The sequence below is a fragment of the Macrobrachium rosenbergii genome, chromosome 11, assembly GCF_040412425.1.
Source record: "Macrobrachium rosenbergii isolate ZJJX-2024 chromosome 11, ASM4041242v1, whole genome shotgun sequence".
In the NCBI taxonomy this organism is placed as follows: Eukaryota; Metazoa; Arthropoda; class Malacostraca; order Decapoda; family Palaemonidae; genus Macrobrachium; species Macrobrachium rosenbergii.
The window spans coordinates 12952837-12971455 of record NC_089751.1 but is presented as its reverse complement, the minus strand read 5'-3'; the positions used below and the strand labels follow the sequence as shown (position 1 = coordinate 12971455).

General features: G+C 35.6%; 1 long non-coding RNA gene across 1 annotated transcript in view; it reads right to left on the bottom strand.

Annotated features, from left to right (window-relative positions):
* Nucleotides 1–10498: 10498 nt before the first annotated feature.
* The window catches only part of LOC136843151 (uncharacterized), a 32823-nt gene continuing 24702 nt past the window's right edge, over nt 10499–18619 (bottom strand). The window contains exons 3-4 of the long non-coding RNA XR_010854469.1: nt 10897–11222; nt 10499–10655 (exon numbers count right to left, since the gene is read on the bottom strand). This is a non-coding gene — a long non-coding RNA (uncharacterized lncRNA). The remainder of the gene's footprint in view (nt 10656–10896; nt 11223–18619) is intronic.

Here is an 18619-nt window from a genome sequence, read left to right as displayed (position 1 = left end):
ATAATTGTACAAGAAACCTAAGAAGCGTAACAAAACAGGCCTAGAAACAAAACACACCTATTCTGTACATGACAATAGAGGAACGATTAGGTTTTGGTGTAGGGCCGAATACTTTTTTTTTTAACAATGTCAATGAATATGCAGCTGAATGAAAGGCCCATTCACTGCTCTAAGACTCTAAACCTTGAAAAGAGCCTTACAAGGCTAAATGTTGGTGATGTTCATGAGTCGAAGTATCACCTGCAATGCCTAGCACATTTGTGCAATTAATAAAGAACGCATCCTAATTCAATTAAACCAGAGTAAAGAATTATACTCTGTACTGTACGCCATGGATAGCAAGCTACCATACAGAGAAGGGCACCATTTATACTGTATTTAGGCTGCTGATCTACTCTCCCTTTACAAGCATCCATCCACTTTTGCAGAGGACTAAAAATCTCTTCTGAAAGTTACTTAAGCAAGGAATTCAATATCATCCGTAAACATTCACCCAACTACCCTACTCGACATGTTATCGAAAAAACCATCAGTAAAGCCAATGAAATATATTTTTGAAGTCATGAGGATAACAACACAAGAGATTTTACCAATAAGCTCCCGAAAGTAGAGGGGTATTGAGAACGGACTGAGAGCATCGGACCTGAAAACCAGTTTGTCAATCGCATCCTAGAGCCCCAGACAGTGTCCTTATGAATGTCTATCAAAATAAGAGAAATTTACTTAGGCCTTTACAGTGTACCATGCTGAGATTGTGAAAAACTTTGTGGGACAAACAGACGTTCAATATGGATTTTCGTTCACTTTCCAGTTGGAGGAGTTATATTTCCTATTCAAAATTGCCTGTCCATATAAGAGGAAGATTCTGGAATCGGCCACCACAGGCCAACCAGATAACAAGAACATATCAGAAGGGCACTGGAAGACTGACTTACCCTCACGAATCCTCTCGTTAAAGAGGTAATCCAGTCATCCCCACTGCCACATAACAGTCTCTAAATAAATCCCGGGTCAACTTTATAATTCAAGGTCTAGGTATGAAAGCTGTAATCAATCTGCTATCAAGAACAGCTCGCAAGAAATCTCTTGGCAGAAGGTAAAACTAAAGGGGAGACCTGCAAATGAATAATTCCTCTGCATTACCTCTTATTTTCCACCATGACAAGAGATGATGTGTATTAGCCGAAAAATAATGGCCTATTCAAACGGTTCTTTTACGGGTCTTTCTGAGAAATACATACATATATACATATGCATGAGAATACACTATACATGTGTATATATGTGAATATATAATACACTATATATGTGTATATATGCATATAATATATATATATATATATATATATATATATATATATATATATATATATATTAAAAAATATATATTCTCGAACCCACGACACAGATACTTATCCAGCGACTCCAGTCGACTAATTTCTCCACTGAGCTATCAAGATAGCTCAGTGGGTAGAGTTATCGATGTAATATAAATATAATATATATATATTTATATATATATATATATATATATATATATATAATATATATATATATATGTATGTATATATATATACACACACACGGTTTTTCTGCTGATTAATTCACCAGGCACACAACCAAAGCTCTTGCATTTAGGGTACCAGCTTAAAATCGCTATTGCATCACATTGAATGAATATCGCAAACAAGAGCTTTCATGGTTTCACAAAGTTCTGAAATTCTGTTGCATCCATATACATTCTTTGCACATTATATTATAGATAAAATAACTCGCACTTACATTTCACATTATTTCTCACAATAAATAAAAACATGAAACCTTAGGAAATAGCCGAACAGAAGTCATAAATGTAACGCTATGGCGGCGTCTGGCATCTGTGAGTAACTGAACGAGAATCGGTTAGCAGCTGAATCTGTGGACCGCGGCAGCTCATGGTAACCAGCCAAGACAAAAAGATCTCGCTCTCCTGTTCTCTCTCTCTCTCTTTCTGCTGTCTGTCTATTTTCTTTATGTCAGTCTGTCTGCCTTTCTGTTTGTATGCCTTCATCAAACGTTTATTCGTGCTAAAAGTTATTATATTTCGTTTACCGTTTGCATTTTTTTTTCATCTAAAACGATTTTTCTTCAACGCCGACAGACGACTTTCTGGACTTGTATTCACCTACGAATTAGGCGTACGTCGATCACACTAAAGTCATGATATCAGGTGCAACACTTTTTATTTACTAGTTGTTAAGTTGTGTTGGAGTCTTGGCGCAGTTGACTGTAGAGAGAAACAAAACTAACAATCTGCTCTCACTAGTTACCAGAGAAAGTCGTAGTTCATAGATAAAGGGATGTTTAAATCTTGAATATATCTGAAGCTATTTATTCCAATATATTCCTCAAAGATATAGCACAAAACTTATAATGTTTATCATCAAAAATTTTTTTGGCGGGAAAGATTCGGGCGCAGCGTTTTCATTCGTAACTGCGTTATGTTTATAGAACTATTCCGTATGATACGGAAAGCGTGAATACATTTATGTTCAGTCTGTCACTTTATCTATACTTTTGAATATTTACAAGCTCTTGACACAAAGCAAGCTACCAGCTAATGAAAACACATTCATGTATCAATTATGTATTTTGTAAAAAAAACGGTTTTGATGGCATTTTCCATCAAATGAGTGTGTAGCGTTTTTTTAACTTTCATTCGTTTATTGGAATCTGATTCTTTAAAAAATGATGGCCTATGAAAAGCTGCGCATACACAATAAAGAAAATAGGCACTTGCATTCCTACAGAGAGCAAGATAAAACTGACTGGCAACAAAGATAAACTGACTAAGTATAAGTGTGCTTGGCATCGTCTGCTTCAATAAAAGAAGAAATTACTGATCTTTTAGTTCTTATATAAAAATAAATAAGTAGAAGGTTAGGGTCATAAGAAGTGTCCACATGTTTTGAGTTTTATAACTTATTTCGTTTTAGATCATCTCTTCAGCTTGAGTTAAGCTGTAGCAAAAAATCTTGGTTCAGTAATAATCTTGAACGCTTTATTGACGAATGGAAATATTAGTTTTCTCTATTTTTTTATGGAAAACCTTGCTAACCTCTAAACTTTGTTTCTATTTTTGCGAAGAATCTCCACATCGAAGAAACAGAGGACATAATGATAAATTTTAATTGATTTTTTCCGGAAGATTTCTTTGAAAAGGTCGCCATTCACAATTTTAAACACAGGCACAAGGGGAAGCCTTCAGTTTCTGAAAAAGGTACAGCAGGAGGGAATCTTGCAGAAGGTTTCTTCAGAATTTGATGAAGAGGAAATATTACACAGGAGAGATAATCTTAATGAGACTGATGCAATATGTCTTGACCATCAGCCACCTACAAGTGGATTAACTTCTGACTGTAAATCCCAGGCGTATGATTTTGGACTAAGGGTGAGTATCTTCCTTTGATGTTTATTGATACTGAAATATTCAATACAACACAAGGTTATGTTTTTGATTGCTGAAAACAATATTTTGTGGTCGAAGGAAATACGAGGCATTGTTAATTATTAAGAACAATTACGTTCGTTACTACTTATGCAAAGCAAACGGGAATAAGAACGGATTCCTGAAGACAATAATTGCTAACATATTTTTAAAATTCCTGTAAATAAATAGTTACATCAATACAAGATTAATGTTGTGAATAAAATGGCATAAGATTTTATCATACCGAGTTGAAATAAAACTTACAATTGTATATCGAAATCTCTGAAACTTTTTCAATTATATCATTATTATTTCACCCAAAACACACACACACATATGCACTGTTTTATAGACTTTATCTTTACGGCTAAATTTACCAAGTAAAGACAAAATAAATGACCTAACGACGGCTGAAAATGTACTAGCAAAGACTTCAGTCCAACCTGATCCCCAAGAGAACGGGTGTGGCCACAGGAAAGGCGATTTGGGATCGAGAGAGAAGAAGGAAACGAGACGTACTTTCAAACAGGCAACCCCCAGGCAGCAGCACCCGACAGCGGGCAAAAGTGATTTATAGGAAAACGATTGTGAATCATTTCAGTTTATTTATATGTTTGTTATAAGTTTATGGACACATTTTCGACTGCCCTCCTCACTGCAGGATCCCTGACAAATTAGGTTTGATCCTTCCAGCGGAAACCATAAGGGCATCTTTGTCTATATGGCGACATTATCCATCTTTAAATTTTCTTCATGAAGTCGAGATCATCTTGATCTAGCTAAGATGATCTCCAGAAAGCAAACAATTATAACTTATCTCTTAATTCTGGAGGAATCTTGATTAAACTCAGATGGAAGCTAGACGTCTAATTACAAACTGTGCTACGAAAAACCATGTAAAACATTGGCGTTCGGTGGCATTTCAGCAGTCACGATACAAGAAGTCTTTACAGAAGGCTTTTGCAGAGGTCTTAGTTCTGCAAATTCTCGATAACATTCGTTCTCACTGATTCTGAGGCGGGTATTCCTTAACGTATTTGATTTCCAAATGCGTTTTTTTAGCCTGCTCATTGTTTGATTTATCTTTTTTAGTTGTTTATTTTACTTAATCTCACCTCTAAAAAATCTGTGAAGGATTTCATTGTTCCTAAACATTTTAAGCATTCAATATCATTAATCCTTTTTACAGCTAGTTTTATTTCATCCTTTTGTGTTTGCTGTGTCCTCATTATTTTTATTTTCATGTTTATATTAGAAAAATTATGCACCCTACAAGCTTTGTAATTCTTGTGGTGTTTTGCTGATAAGTTTATGTTATGACTGCAATGTAAACCGTCTTGCCCAGTGCCAACACCTTTTTTCTTTTAATTGTTTATACTAATATATAAAATGTATCGAATGATTTCTTCTTATCACTTATCTTAGTCAAAGTTTTGACGACTCTAAAACCGAAATAAGATTGTATATTTCTAAGTCCTTTTTATTTTGATTAATTAAACCAATGAATCCACGTGGTTTCAAATAACATTATCTTGGAGGGACAATCTTAAGATTAGCTTATTCCTGCATCTTAGTAAATATTCTGAAGCAAAATTGTGAGTTACATGTTCTTTTTAACTTAACCTGCCAAATTTATTTTGCTGGGCTTGGGTCAAACCCTAACGAACTCTCCCCAAACCATACATTTCTCCCCTTCATCATTATCTCATATACATATGGAACGTCCATGACTTCCCTTCCGAAAAAAATTTCTCAGTCTATCCTGCCATTTGGCTCATGATACTCTTCTTAATGCTCTACTCTCATATCGCCAAAACCTTATAAACATAGTTTCATTGTCATATGAAGATTAATGTCCTTATGGCAATACTGACCGTATCGGCATAGATTTGTACACATACACACCAGACAAATGTGTATGCATACATATATGCATATGTATCAGTGAAATTTTACTGAATGCCCTCTTGAAAACCAGTTAACATTGATTTATCATTTCTACAGATCCCAGTCATCTATAGTTTTTTAGTGTGTCGGGTAGATTGAAAATCAAATTGCCTGCATTATCATACAGGATTTGGTTTTTAGACGAGATCTATGACACTTTTTGTATCGGCATAAGTATAAATTATGTTATATCCGCTATAGGCTGGTGTTCAATGCCAATGACATATTTATTCAAACTCACCATTCTCTTAGTTCCTAAGGGAATGGTGAGGACAAGCAGTCAGTCACCCAACAATGTTCCAATGTTCAGTGGGAACATGTGCATACGGCAAATTAACAGCGAAAACTCGTGTTTGCAGATAGACTTTGGACCCGTCAGAGCAAAAAAGGCCTAACAGATTTGGAATCAGAAATGAAGCAAGAAAAAAAAAAAACCGTGTTTTCAGATAAACTTTGACCCGTCAGAGGAAAAAATGTCTAACAGATTTGGAAGGAGGAATAAATAAACACGTGTAGATAGGTTTGGAACCCGTCATAGTGACTATAGATTCCTTTTGTATTGTCTCTGGTTGATGAAAATATGGTAACCCTACATATTTTTGAATAAAAAATTCTAAAAGGGGTCATCGGCCATACTGAGTTGCTCATAAGGGGTCGCGGTATGAAAAAGGTTGAAAACCACTGCCCTGGTAACTTAGAGTTATTGTTTGATAGCATCTGTTGATATTACTCTCTCCATATTCTCTACCCTTCATCATGAGCTTGCTAAAACACTCAGTAGAGTCTTCTAAAGATTGCAATAGATCTGGTCTTATTGCCTTTATAGGTGTTGAACATATGTTTAGAAATGTTTATGTAGGTGCCATTCTACATCTAATTTTTGAACATCTTTAAAAATGACCACCACTGACTAAGCCACCAAATAAATACCTGAACAATGATAGAACTTTTTACTAGGAAACTCTCTTGTCCAACTCCAGAGGTGACCCAATTCTCTATCGGACATCTCAGAGCGGAAGAATTCCAAATTTGTGAAAGTAAGCCTAATATATAACAACATTTATAGACGGACGTGTCATGCATATGAACTCTATAAAACCGATTTATTCTGTCTTTAGCTTCCCTTTTGAAGTTGGCATGAATACTAATTTTTTCTTGATATATTACCCGAATATACAAATGTGGCACTTGTGTTTATCATGCATTTCACTTGAACAGTGTACTTAATACCAGCAGTGCATGTCCTGTGTGACAAATTTAATCAAGTTAACTGAGTACATAAAGTTAGTCGTAGCTGACAATTTAATCAAGAAGTAGTATACGTAAAATATGTGCTCATTAACAATTATTCCAAAAAATCATCCATGCAGAGAAATTTAATGAGGAACCTATGAACAGTTCCAGTTTTCTATAATTTAAAAATACACAATAATTATAAAATGGATGTAAAAGTTATTAGAAATTTTATACATAAAAGTGTGAAATTCAGTTATTCGCTTCAAAAAGTGAAGATTTCAATACATTACAAATATCGTTACTAGACAAAAATTGTCCCAGTTGATTGGCCATGCGCCTAGGGTCCAAACCAGGCCTCTCTACCTCCTTCTGTACTAAGCAAAATCTAACCCATGCAACCAATCATAGGGCTCAAAATTTGATGCTGAAAAACAATTTATCTTCAACTCCATCTTCTTGGCATCAAATCAATATGGTAAGCGCCATTGCATCGACTGTCACAACTCTTCTTTGTCGTTTAAAAAGCCCCCGCCCGTACCAAAGGAAGTTTATAGAAGCAGCAGCAACAGCAGTAAAAGAAGAGCGAATTTATTCGCAAGACTAAGGAAAGGGGATCAAGGGGATGAGATCCTCCAGCGGTCCAATTATATAAGAGTCCTTGTTCCTCCGTCGCACCAAGGAGGTTTTTCTACAGAGAGGATTCCCTGAAGCGTACTTGACCCTTCTACGTACTTTCCCTAGAGCTGGAATCGCATTGTAGTTGCTTTCTCTTTCTATCTACCCATATATCTGTTTTAACATTCTTAGTTCTGCATCATTTTCCTTCTCTCATACCATATTCATTTTAAACTTAATAAAATTCAATCGTAAGTTTATGATCCCTCATTCTCCATCTTCATCTTAATATTGCAGAGCTTTGCAAAAAAAAATTTTCTTTACTTGACTATCATATTGAAATTTTATAACGCTCAAGATCATAAATATTAAATGTTATCCATTGAATTTTATATAAAAAAAACTGCGATCAAATACAAACTTATCAGCGAACACTCTTCCAAGGAGAGGACTTTATTTTTTGCTCACTTCACTTTTGTCAAATAATCCGATTGTTCAGTTTACTCAAAAATGGATATATAACTCTTTACAGACACGTTCCATTTCACTCGGAAAATTTAAGTAAAAAGTATTGATTATTCGTAATGCGTGTTTCCTACCCAAGAATGGCCAATCAAAAATTTTTTCTCTCTCTCTCTCTCTCTCCATAGTCGAAGTATTTCCTGAGGCTTTCACATGTCCGACTGAGTGTGTGACATTTTGTATTTGGGAAATGGCGAACTTCTTTAAAGATTTCAATTTTCTGTTTGTTTTATTCAGTAGAGCAACATACATATCTTTTACTTTGAAAACATTTTTAACAATAAATACCAAAAGAGAAATATTAAAAGACGCAGATATGAAATAGAAATGAGCATAAGTTACAATTTTTATTTACAATGTAAATATAAACTGTAAAAATGTACGCAATCGAATAAAGGAAGCTAAGCAAAATCATAACAAAAAAACAAATTCTAATATTATACATAATAATTATACACATAAAATAATAAATATCTATTATATATATGTAAATATATATATATATATATATATATATATATATATATATATATATATATATATATATATATACACATATACACATGTATATATATATATATATATATATATATATATATATATATATATATATATATATATATACGCGTGTAAAACATGCATACACGTGTGTATTTAATATTTCAATTAAGGTATTTCTATCAGTGGTTGTTTCATGGAACAATTAGCATTAGTTTCATTTACCCACTAAGACGGCTCGTCAGCTGTGCATCGAACTTTACTACACACTGCACCATTAACCTTTATCTCTTATGTACGCTCCTGGAAATTTACGCCCTTCCTTTCGAGTACCATTTTTCCTCATAAATCCAGCGTTTTCAACGTTGTCTTTTCCTCATTACTAATTACACTTACTAAATATACACTTTTGCACCAACCTATCATTCATCATTCTTCCTACATGACCAGGCCATTTCGAAACACCCAGTCTATCCTTTCATTTCTGGAAACCGTTTTACTACTTCTTCTACACTACACACCTCCATTTTAATTTATTTTTCAGTCTACTCTGTACAAAAACTTAATGTAGCTAACTTTAGCTCGCCAATTTATTGCTTAGAAAAGCTAGTACATCCAACATTCGAGCCTCTTTCCGAACATGTTTGCAGAAGATTCTCAAGACAGAACCATTCTCCAAAAAAACATTCTTTTCCTTGCCATTCTGGACCATATACGCTTACTGGCACAACACCTGTGGATAAACTGAAGAGATACGTAAAATATTCTATTTTGTTTATTGACGTCCAATTTGTTAAGATTTTGTTTAATTGATGTTGCGGTTCCCTTGGCTCTTGATGGGCCGTTAACAGGATCATCAATCGGACGTCAATAAAAAAATAAAATATTGCACGTATCTCTGTTTATCCACAAATATAATTCTGATAAATTATTCATCAATTATATACAGGTATATAGAATCGAGTATTAAACGTTATATTTGTCACAACTGTACGAAAGGAATAAGCCATCAACAGTATAAGCATTAAATGAAGTCGATCAGACTCAAGTGTTAAGATTCCTTTAACTGTATTTAACCGTTTCCCTCGTAATTCCCTCATTTTCCTTGCCTTTTGCCTTTGTTCTGGTACTACAAAGAACAACATCAAGTGCTGAAGAAAAGATTCACATTGGTTACTTTTATCAGTTCTTATCACATATTTATATATTAACTACAAAGAATGTCTCAAATATTTCTTGGTTTTTCGACGCTCTCTGACTTATTCTGCCATCTTCGATCTAGGAATCTATTTGTAACAATTTTAGACCTTTCACTTAAAAACTCTCTCTCTCTCTCTCTCTCTCTCTCTCTCTCATACACACACACACACACACAACTCCACAATCTCGCACACATACTTGAACATGCTTTCTCACAAACTGGCAGTTCGTTTTAGGTATTAACTTAGTTCTTAATCACTGATCATCGAGATTACGTTTAATTGCAGCATTGGTTCAATCCTCATAAAACGCCATCCTTTGAGTTTTAAGAATGAACTGCAAGTTTGTGAGAAAGCATATTCATTTCTAATAAAAGAAAAAAATCAGCTACTGTATATATGGCACGATGAAGAGGTTATCATTTAAAAAATATCATAATATCCTTTCAATAAAAAAATCGGACAAAGAAACAGGAAGAGCGGGGGCGATCAACATGACCTTCCTCCATTCACCTCTCTCTTATAGCTGATTGCAACATGGTATCAGTCACTATTTCTGGCATCCAAGCGGATGTCTTGTGTCTCAAGACTAATGCCATTCATAAAAAGAATATTCTCAGACCATTTTCCATTGACTTCCTCCGTCTTTGCTTTTATATTTCTTGCTTGAGGATATCACTTTGTAATATATATATATGTTATATATATATATCACTATATATCTATATATATATATATATATATATATATATATATATATATATATATATATATATATATATATATATATATATATATATTGCTACAAGTGTTAGTGATTGCAAGTTCTTACCTTTGGAGATGACACATCTAACTGGGAACCAACACGTTTGTGAAAGAATGAATGCTAGGAGAATTATATTTCAAGTAATGGCAGGTTTTATGAGAGAAATTCCAGGTCTAAATTAATTAAATGTATTTACATTTCACATTAATTAGAAGAATCAATTAGAAAGAGCCGTATATCCTGGGCTCTTGGCACTTTCAAGTTAAATAACACAATAGACAAGATTAGGAGTGCCACTCAATATGGAATAAAATATGATGAATTAACATTCAGGAATAACTTGACTGATGGACATCTTGGCACAGTGGATACAGATGGTTCTACAGCGGTTCACACACCCTTTCTGCAATGCATAGAGGAAGGAACACGATCACTTGTTAAGCCAAAACACAGTCTAATCTTTACAAAGGGGATGCTGAAGGCTTAAGGAGCTAACGTCAAATTATGTTCAGTTAAATTATTCTTTAACACTGATAAATGGTTACGAACAATGTTCAGGGTCTAAGCATAATGCAAGGGGAAAAGGAAATGAAGTAAGATAAGAGTATAAGATATATGACCGAACACTCTTCACTGCATAGTACCTTATTTCCTTCAGCGAAGATCCTTGGTTGCAGAATAAATGGGCTCTCAGACGAGTGGGGACTTCTACACGTGGCATTTCAAAGTAGCACTTGGATGACAGGTGATCGGTCAGACAAAAGAGATGAGTGGCTGCCCAGTGAAATGGTAGCTCACAGTAGCATGTCACTGGGTCAGTGGTCGGTCTGCTTCGGCTGTTGTTGAACCCGGGTTGTCCTAATATGACCTCGATTTACTGCCGGTGTTAACAGCCCTGGGCAATTCAGGTGCCCTGTCTGTCAAGGGCGATTCCCGTTAATTCCTGCTGCAGGCCATTCATGTGGGAGCCCTGCAAAGGAAGGAAGGATTCTGTTTGGGGAGAGGAGTCTTTTGACCAGTAAAGTCATAAAAACAGATTAAGGCAAGTGCTTTGAAGAGGATTAGCGAGGGAAAGTGCTGTCCCTGACAAATTTAATTATCAAGTTTTAATTAACAGGGAGTGTCTTAAGGAGTGTCTCCCTGTCTCTCTGTGTTTTTCTAAAGGTTAGTATAGAGGGGCTGCAAGGAAGTGATACTTCTAGCTTATATATATAATACATATGTATATATATAATGTATATGTATATATCATATATATATATATATATATAATATATATATATATATATATATATATATATATATATATATATATATATATATATATATATTCACATATTTTCATTCCTCCCTCTTAGCCAGCCAAATAATCATTCGAATTTCTAAATAAAAGAGCTTCTCAGTTAACTGGTAGGCTAGGATTACTGGCGGGAAAGAAGGGCAGCACCCCCTTGACCCCCCAATCACGTGTCCAATAGCTGAGGCTCGTCAGTTAGAGTAGAGAGGCGAAGCCAGGCTGTGAGGTAGATTAGGAACTTAACCTTTAAGTACCTAACCATAAGATCTATTTTCCTACACACTTTTGCTGGCGTGTGACTATTTCGCAGATGATTGATCTCGCCGCTCCCAAGCACACAACTGAGTAGCATCCCAAATATAAAAATAATTGACCGAACTATGGACCACCGCCGCCCGCGCCTCCTGGAAGCATTGCACAATGGGAAGGAGAAACCAACCCTCAACATTACGCAGGAAACCTTTCTCCTCCCCACGGCCACCATGAGATCTGCACCGAACGACCCCCATAGCTAGCGAACGAATAAAATTTCCGCATCTAAGGATCGAAATTCTCCCCAGCACTACAATGCCGCTCGCACGCAAGACGAGCCCCGAACATCAACATGGGAGAACAGGCTCTGCCCGAGACGACCCGCCCCAGGCAGCCAATCATAATTCAGCACCGATCAAGACCCCTCTATAAATACCGACCTGAGCGCCTTGTTTCTCCAGATCCTTCTTAACCTCGTCCAGAGGATGACCATCGAGCTGGTCGAAACATGTCGACGGCACCACAACATGAAATAAGAAAATAATCCAGAATCCAAACTACCGAACGAGACCACGAAGAAATCTACGGATTTTTGAATAAATACTTCAATAAAAACGCTTCCCTCATCTCACACTGTCGTTTTCCAAAATGAATATTTGCCGGTTGCTGACCAACATCTCTGAGCCTGAAAAGCGAATTATAATGAAAATAGAAAAGATCCCGTATAAGATAAATTCGCAAAATAAAGTCATCCTTTTCAGTATTATTATTAAGATAAATGAAAATCGCATAAATAAATTGCAAAATAAAGCCATCCTTTTCAGTATTATTATTATTATTATTATCTTTCACAAATAAGTAGCTCCAGATGAATTAACACAAGTCTACGCCTTATTCATCATTAACTGCTGAATCAAGTACAAACCTCCTTTGCAGGAGGCCTCCGAGATATCAGCCACTTCATATAATAATTATAATAATTTGTGTTCCTGTTATCTAAAAAAAAAAAAATCCTTTTTTGACCTCCTGAAGGACAGACAAAAGGTGGTAATTCAAGGCCTTTAGACTATGGCATCCATTCAGTCTAGTGGACATGGTGAGAGGGTTAATCACAAATAGCTCATTGTAAAAGAAAGGAAGGCAGAGTCCTCTTAAGCACGAGTCTTACAGAAAAAGAAAGTTCGTGCCATTGACAATAAGATGTGGCTGTTTTTTGCAAACATATTCTCTGTCAACTAACGACACTGAGGACGAACGAAATCATTCATATAACCGGAAAATAGGAAAATTCGTGATCTAGTAGCTTCTTTAAAAGAGAAGATAACTAAAAGAAGAGAAAAAATAGTGTGTCTTTAAGAGGCTTCCTCAAAAGACAAAGAATACAAGGGCCATAGGAAAGAAAAACAAGGAAATTACTCCATAGCTTAACATCAGAAGGAAAGAAAAGTCACTCTATCGACAATCAGGGAGGATTTCCACAGAGTAGACATGGAAGTGTTCGCCTGACTTGTGCTACGAGGTTTAGTGAAGGGAGGGAGGGAGGGGGTGAAGCAACAGCAATAGGGAATCTCTCCTCCAGTTGTTTATTGACGAACGACTGCTGCCGCTAGGTAAATATCATGGAAGGAAGAAGATCAATAGAACCTCTTTCAGTTAGAGTCTCATTTGGGCTAGGCTAAACCACCGAAATAAATCTTGGAAATCCTAACCACATCCTGTGCTCACAGGCTTGTCACTTCCTTGCGAAATATATTTGTTATTATTGTGATTGGGTAGTCTCCCCAGATATTGTAGACGAGCTGGTTAAAATTGTAAAAGGTTCTCTCATCTTTTAATTCTCCTCTTTTTCTGATTTTATCATCTCTTTGCCTCGAGTGAGGATTCTTCGCTGAGGAACGCCTGATGAACAGGAGGACATCGTTGTGTTCTAATAATCATCTTTCCCTTCCTACCGTAAGTCAGCCAAAATCACTTTGGAAGTCCCGATTGACCTAAATTTAAGGTAATTAAGAGAGGAAGACAGACAGACACAATGAGATGATTACAATGGTCCTTTCAAGAGTTTCTGAACGTAAATTTTCTCTAGAGAAACGGTGTAATGACGTTTTATGCCATTAGTTGAGTGGTAAGCAAAACGCAGTAAACAACAAAATTCACATCCGTCGATAATTAGCAATCTTTTGAAGTAAGTCTTATTTTCTTTACGCCGTAACCGACGGCCTGACAAACAATTGCTCTGAATCTTAAAACGCTCAAATATTCATGGGAATATGAACTTTCTATGTATGCTACACATGAAATCAGAAAAAATATCCTACAGTTAAGCCGAACATCGAGTGACTGATTGGTTTAATATTAAATTATCTGGTGTCATAACAACAAAGGTCAGAGCAGATCCTTATATTGAGTGAAGTAGCTGACTGGGAAAGGTGAACCTGTGAGAAGTCTCATGTTTGTGAAGTTGTGTTTTCAACTAACAATTATGATAGCTAATGTCAAATATCAAATACCAGGACCTTTAGAAATAATGAATAATATTATGTTGAAATGGTTCATGAAAAACTATTCAAGTCAAATTTGTATAGGCTCTGGATGCATTATTCCTGTTGGATAAAAGTGCTAAGAAACCTGCCTTTCTCATTATTTATCTATGACTGTCATAATATTAAATCACACTCATAAAATTGTACAGACCACTTACATCCATGTATGAAATTCACTGGGATTTTTCAAAGTTAAAACTATCATAAAGCCTTCAAACTTTGTCATTGCTCGTCGTTATTTTATCATTCGCCTTCATTTAGGTTAACCTTGCTGGGAATATTAAAGATATTACCCACCCCATATGAGCATTCTGGCATCTTATTTTTCCTTCTTTTATCAACAAGTATATCATTAGAATTAGTGCAAGTGTCCTTTTGCATGGAGTTAGCACGCAAAGTGGAATAAGCAGTCTGCAAATGATGTTTACCGTTGTTCAAAGTATATGAGAAAACTTGTGAAAATTGTGAAATCATATAATCAAAACTGTGCTAAATGCTCTTAGTGGATTCAGCCCTATATCAGTAGGACAAAAAAAAAAGCATCAGAGAGATTAACCTAACAGAGTTCTTCAAGTGCCCGAAATTCTACATTATCGTTTGGAACTTCGATTAAAAGCAGTTGATGTATTTACAGTCATGCAAGTTCCCTGAGATGGGATTTGTAATGCCTAGATTTTGTTATTGTACTTAAATTCATCACCACTGACCACTGTTTTTTTTATTCGGCATTTGAGGAAACTATGAGATTTTTCCATGTTTTTAACCTAAAGGATACAAATTTCATTTTTTTTGTAAGTAAGTTCAAGTAAGTTTGGTGTTAAGGTGATCATTCTTTTGAGCTGCACCTTTTAGACAAATAAAACTACTTTCGTGCCCCAGCTTATTATTTTATATTTTGTATTCTATAACATTTTTGTGTCTTATACTGAGTAATCCAAACTAAAGTTTTAAATGATTGGTAAATCTCAAAATGACATTTTTTAAGAACTGAGAAGAGAGCATAGTAAAATAATAAGCAAAGTGTTTTATAAAAAAAGTTCTAGATTCAGGTAAGTTATATTCTGTTGTAATATACTGAAATCTCTTTAATAATCCCTTAAAGAACTGAAATCTGACATTTTTTTATTGGTGCTTTGTCTCTCCTGAGAGACAGATGTTTACATGTTCATGAATGATTTAAGCGGCGGAAATGTATATCAGTGCAAGAATGTAGATGCGTTGAATATCCAAGCGAATAACAATCGCTATACAGTAAATGACATAATATCCAATGCAGCAGTATGCGTATTACTTAGCTTGCTATTCTAAGTCTCGGTTAGACTATGTACTGACTCTATGGGTTATCCATCTCTCCTCAATTCGGTCATTTCATTTGTTCCAGGTTTCTATCTTGGCTCGTGACTATCTTTCTTAATGTCACTGTTGATGTTTTGACTTTCTCTAGCATCTTTCTCTTTACAAATGTGATTTTAACCGAATAAAGAGAGAGAGAGAGAGAGGCTCGTGACTATCTTTCTTAATTTCACTGTTGATGTTTTGACTTTCTCTAGCATCTTTCTCTTTACAAATGTGATTTTAACCGAATAGAGAGAGAGAGAGAGAGAGAGAGAGAGAGAGAGAGAGAGAGAGAGAGAGAGAGAGAGAGAGCATAAATAATTTTTCCTTTCTCTGGGACCTCTTTCTTTACAAATGTGATTTTAACCGAATACAGAGAAAACGAGGAGGAGGAGAGAGAGAGAGAGAGAGAGAGAGAGAGAGAGAGAGAGAGAGAGAGAGAGAGAGAGAGAGAGCATAAATAATCGTTCCTTTCTCTAGGACCTCTTTCTTTACAAATGTGATTTTAGCCGAATACAAAGAGAAAGATGATGATGATGATGAGGAGGAGGAGGAGGAGGAGGAGGAGGAGAGAGAGAGAGAGAGAGAGAGCATAAATAATCGAGGGAGAGAGAGAGAGAGAGAGAGAGAGAGAGAGAGAGAGAGAGAGAGAGAGAGAGAGAGAGAGAGAGTCGGCTAAAAGGCATAATTTGGTAGCGTAGCTTTGAAGCATTAACGCGTGTTCTTGGCATCATTGAACCAGTATCCTGAGTATTGTTTCAATGAACACTTCTCGACACAGAAAGACAGAAAAAATGTAATCATAAAGCACTAGAGAATATCTTATACTTTCCAACCGTTAAAATGTCAAAAGAAAAACTATCATAAAAAGTTTATAAAACAAAATTTAAGAATTCATTCGCAGTAACAATGCCAGCTCTGAGTTTCGCATCATAGGAGTTGAAACAAATAGAGATGGGAACAATTAAAAAAGGGAATTAATGGACCTCATCAACTGTATCCTAAACTTTGGTAATTACTGAAATGGAACGCCATGAAGAAGCCCTAACGCTTAATGGGAGGATTGGAGTTTTTTTTTCTTTACAATCAACACAATCTAATGATGAAACTTTATTCATTTTCACTGAATACAGATGGTATATTTATAACCTCAAACCGTCCCAAAGTAGAGACGTGTAATGGTCTCGAACCCGCATAGGTGAACGGCAAAATAAAATGGAGCCGAAACATTCAGGTATCTTACGTCATTGTAAGGATTTTTATAGCATGAAAGTTCTGGGCAACTGTGCTTCTAGTTTTACTTCTGTTTCTGCTTGCGCTTTTGTTTCTATCTTTCGGGCCGCCGTTCTGATTTCCTGTTGGATACGTCATCATAGGCAGCTTCGATATTTCTTGGGCTGTAACAAACTTTTTTTGTCATGGATTTTTTAATTCTTCAAGTGTATCATTTGCATTTTTTTTATTGGTTCCAAAATATTCAATTGGGCATTTTCTGGTTTTGTAATAATACTGGGGTGACTTATGTACTTCATCTAACCTAAATTATATCACGAAGGGACTCCTGCCGTTGATTGCCGGCTACCTGAATTTCTACTGATCGATTTTCTTGCGTTTTACCTTTTGCAGTGCATCTATGACATTTATGATAATTACCATTAAGCTCAACGCTATTTTTCCGCACCATTGTGATCTTGGACATATTCATTTCTACCACAACTGCAGCACATCCATCATGAGAAACAACCATATTGATGTGGCTTTTCTCTTCAGAAACTCTACTAGCAGAACTAATATGCTGACACCAGAACTATTGATGTGAAAGATATGAGATACAAGTTCTACTGGGCAAATCTACCGCTCCAAGCATCAAAACTACCATACCTAAGTAGATTTTGCTATCTGACCAACTATTTGTAGAATTAGACATAGACATTAAAATCAAAATTCAACAGCTAATCCATATACGAGATAAAAAGATTTTATTTTTTAAACTTCTCTAACTCATTTCCAGTAGTGCTACCATTAAAACTACCTGTTTTATTAATATTCTTGTAGAGTATAAATGTAACCAAATCTCATTCTTAACCTACACAGTATCTAAAAAAACTACTTCTACAGACAGTCGAAGAAGTCTGTAATTCACTAAAGATGACGAGGTTACGTAAAAATTTACATCCTTGAGAAGTCAATTGTTACTAATCCAAATAATATGGGTAACTCTTTATTACAAACAAATGACATTTCGCACCCCAAGAAGGCCTCTTCCATCAGCAAATGCATTGCTTTGAGGAAATGGTAGGTAAGGTGATGGAATACCTGGCTCCCTCTTGCTCCTGGGTTATTCCTGCATGTCATTTTGCGTTTCACCTTTCCGAGCTGTGAATGCAACGCATAACCCCACACATGACTGTAATCGACATCAACTATACACTCAAGTTTTTAGGCATTTTTTTGCAGCTCAGCTGATACATCGAAAAATATACTGTAATCTTTTTCTGTATATTTGTGGAAGATTTATGGGATTAGGAAGATGTATCATGAGTCACTACAGAAAAAAAAAGACTTATTTTCAGGTGCTAAACGCCCTCTGCAAGCTGGCTCAGCGCACTTACGACATATTTCACGTATTTAAATGCTGTTTCCATTAATAAGCTTCACATTAGGATCCACACTGAGGTGAATTTCCTCTGGATTGTATTGTCGATTTATGTCAAAAGAGTTATTCAAAAGCACAATAAAGAATATTTACGTCATAACTTCTTTCAGATCACTACGTATTGTCATGAACCATTTCATAGCCTTATATCACTTTGATCTAACATTTGTAAGGTTATCTTTCTGAATAAGTCTGAATGCTTTGGATCATGGATATGGACTGCAAACAGGCGTAGAGATGAAGCGAAATTCCCTTTCATTCCCCATGCCATGGCGAGCATATTG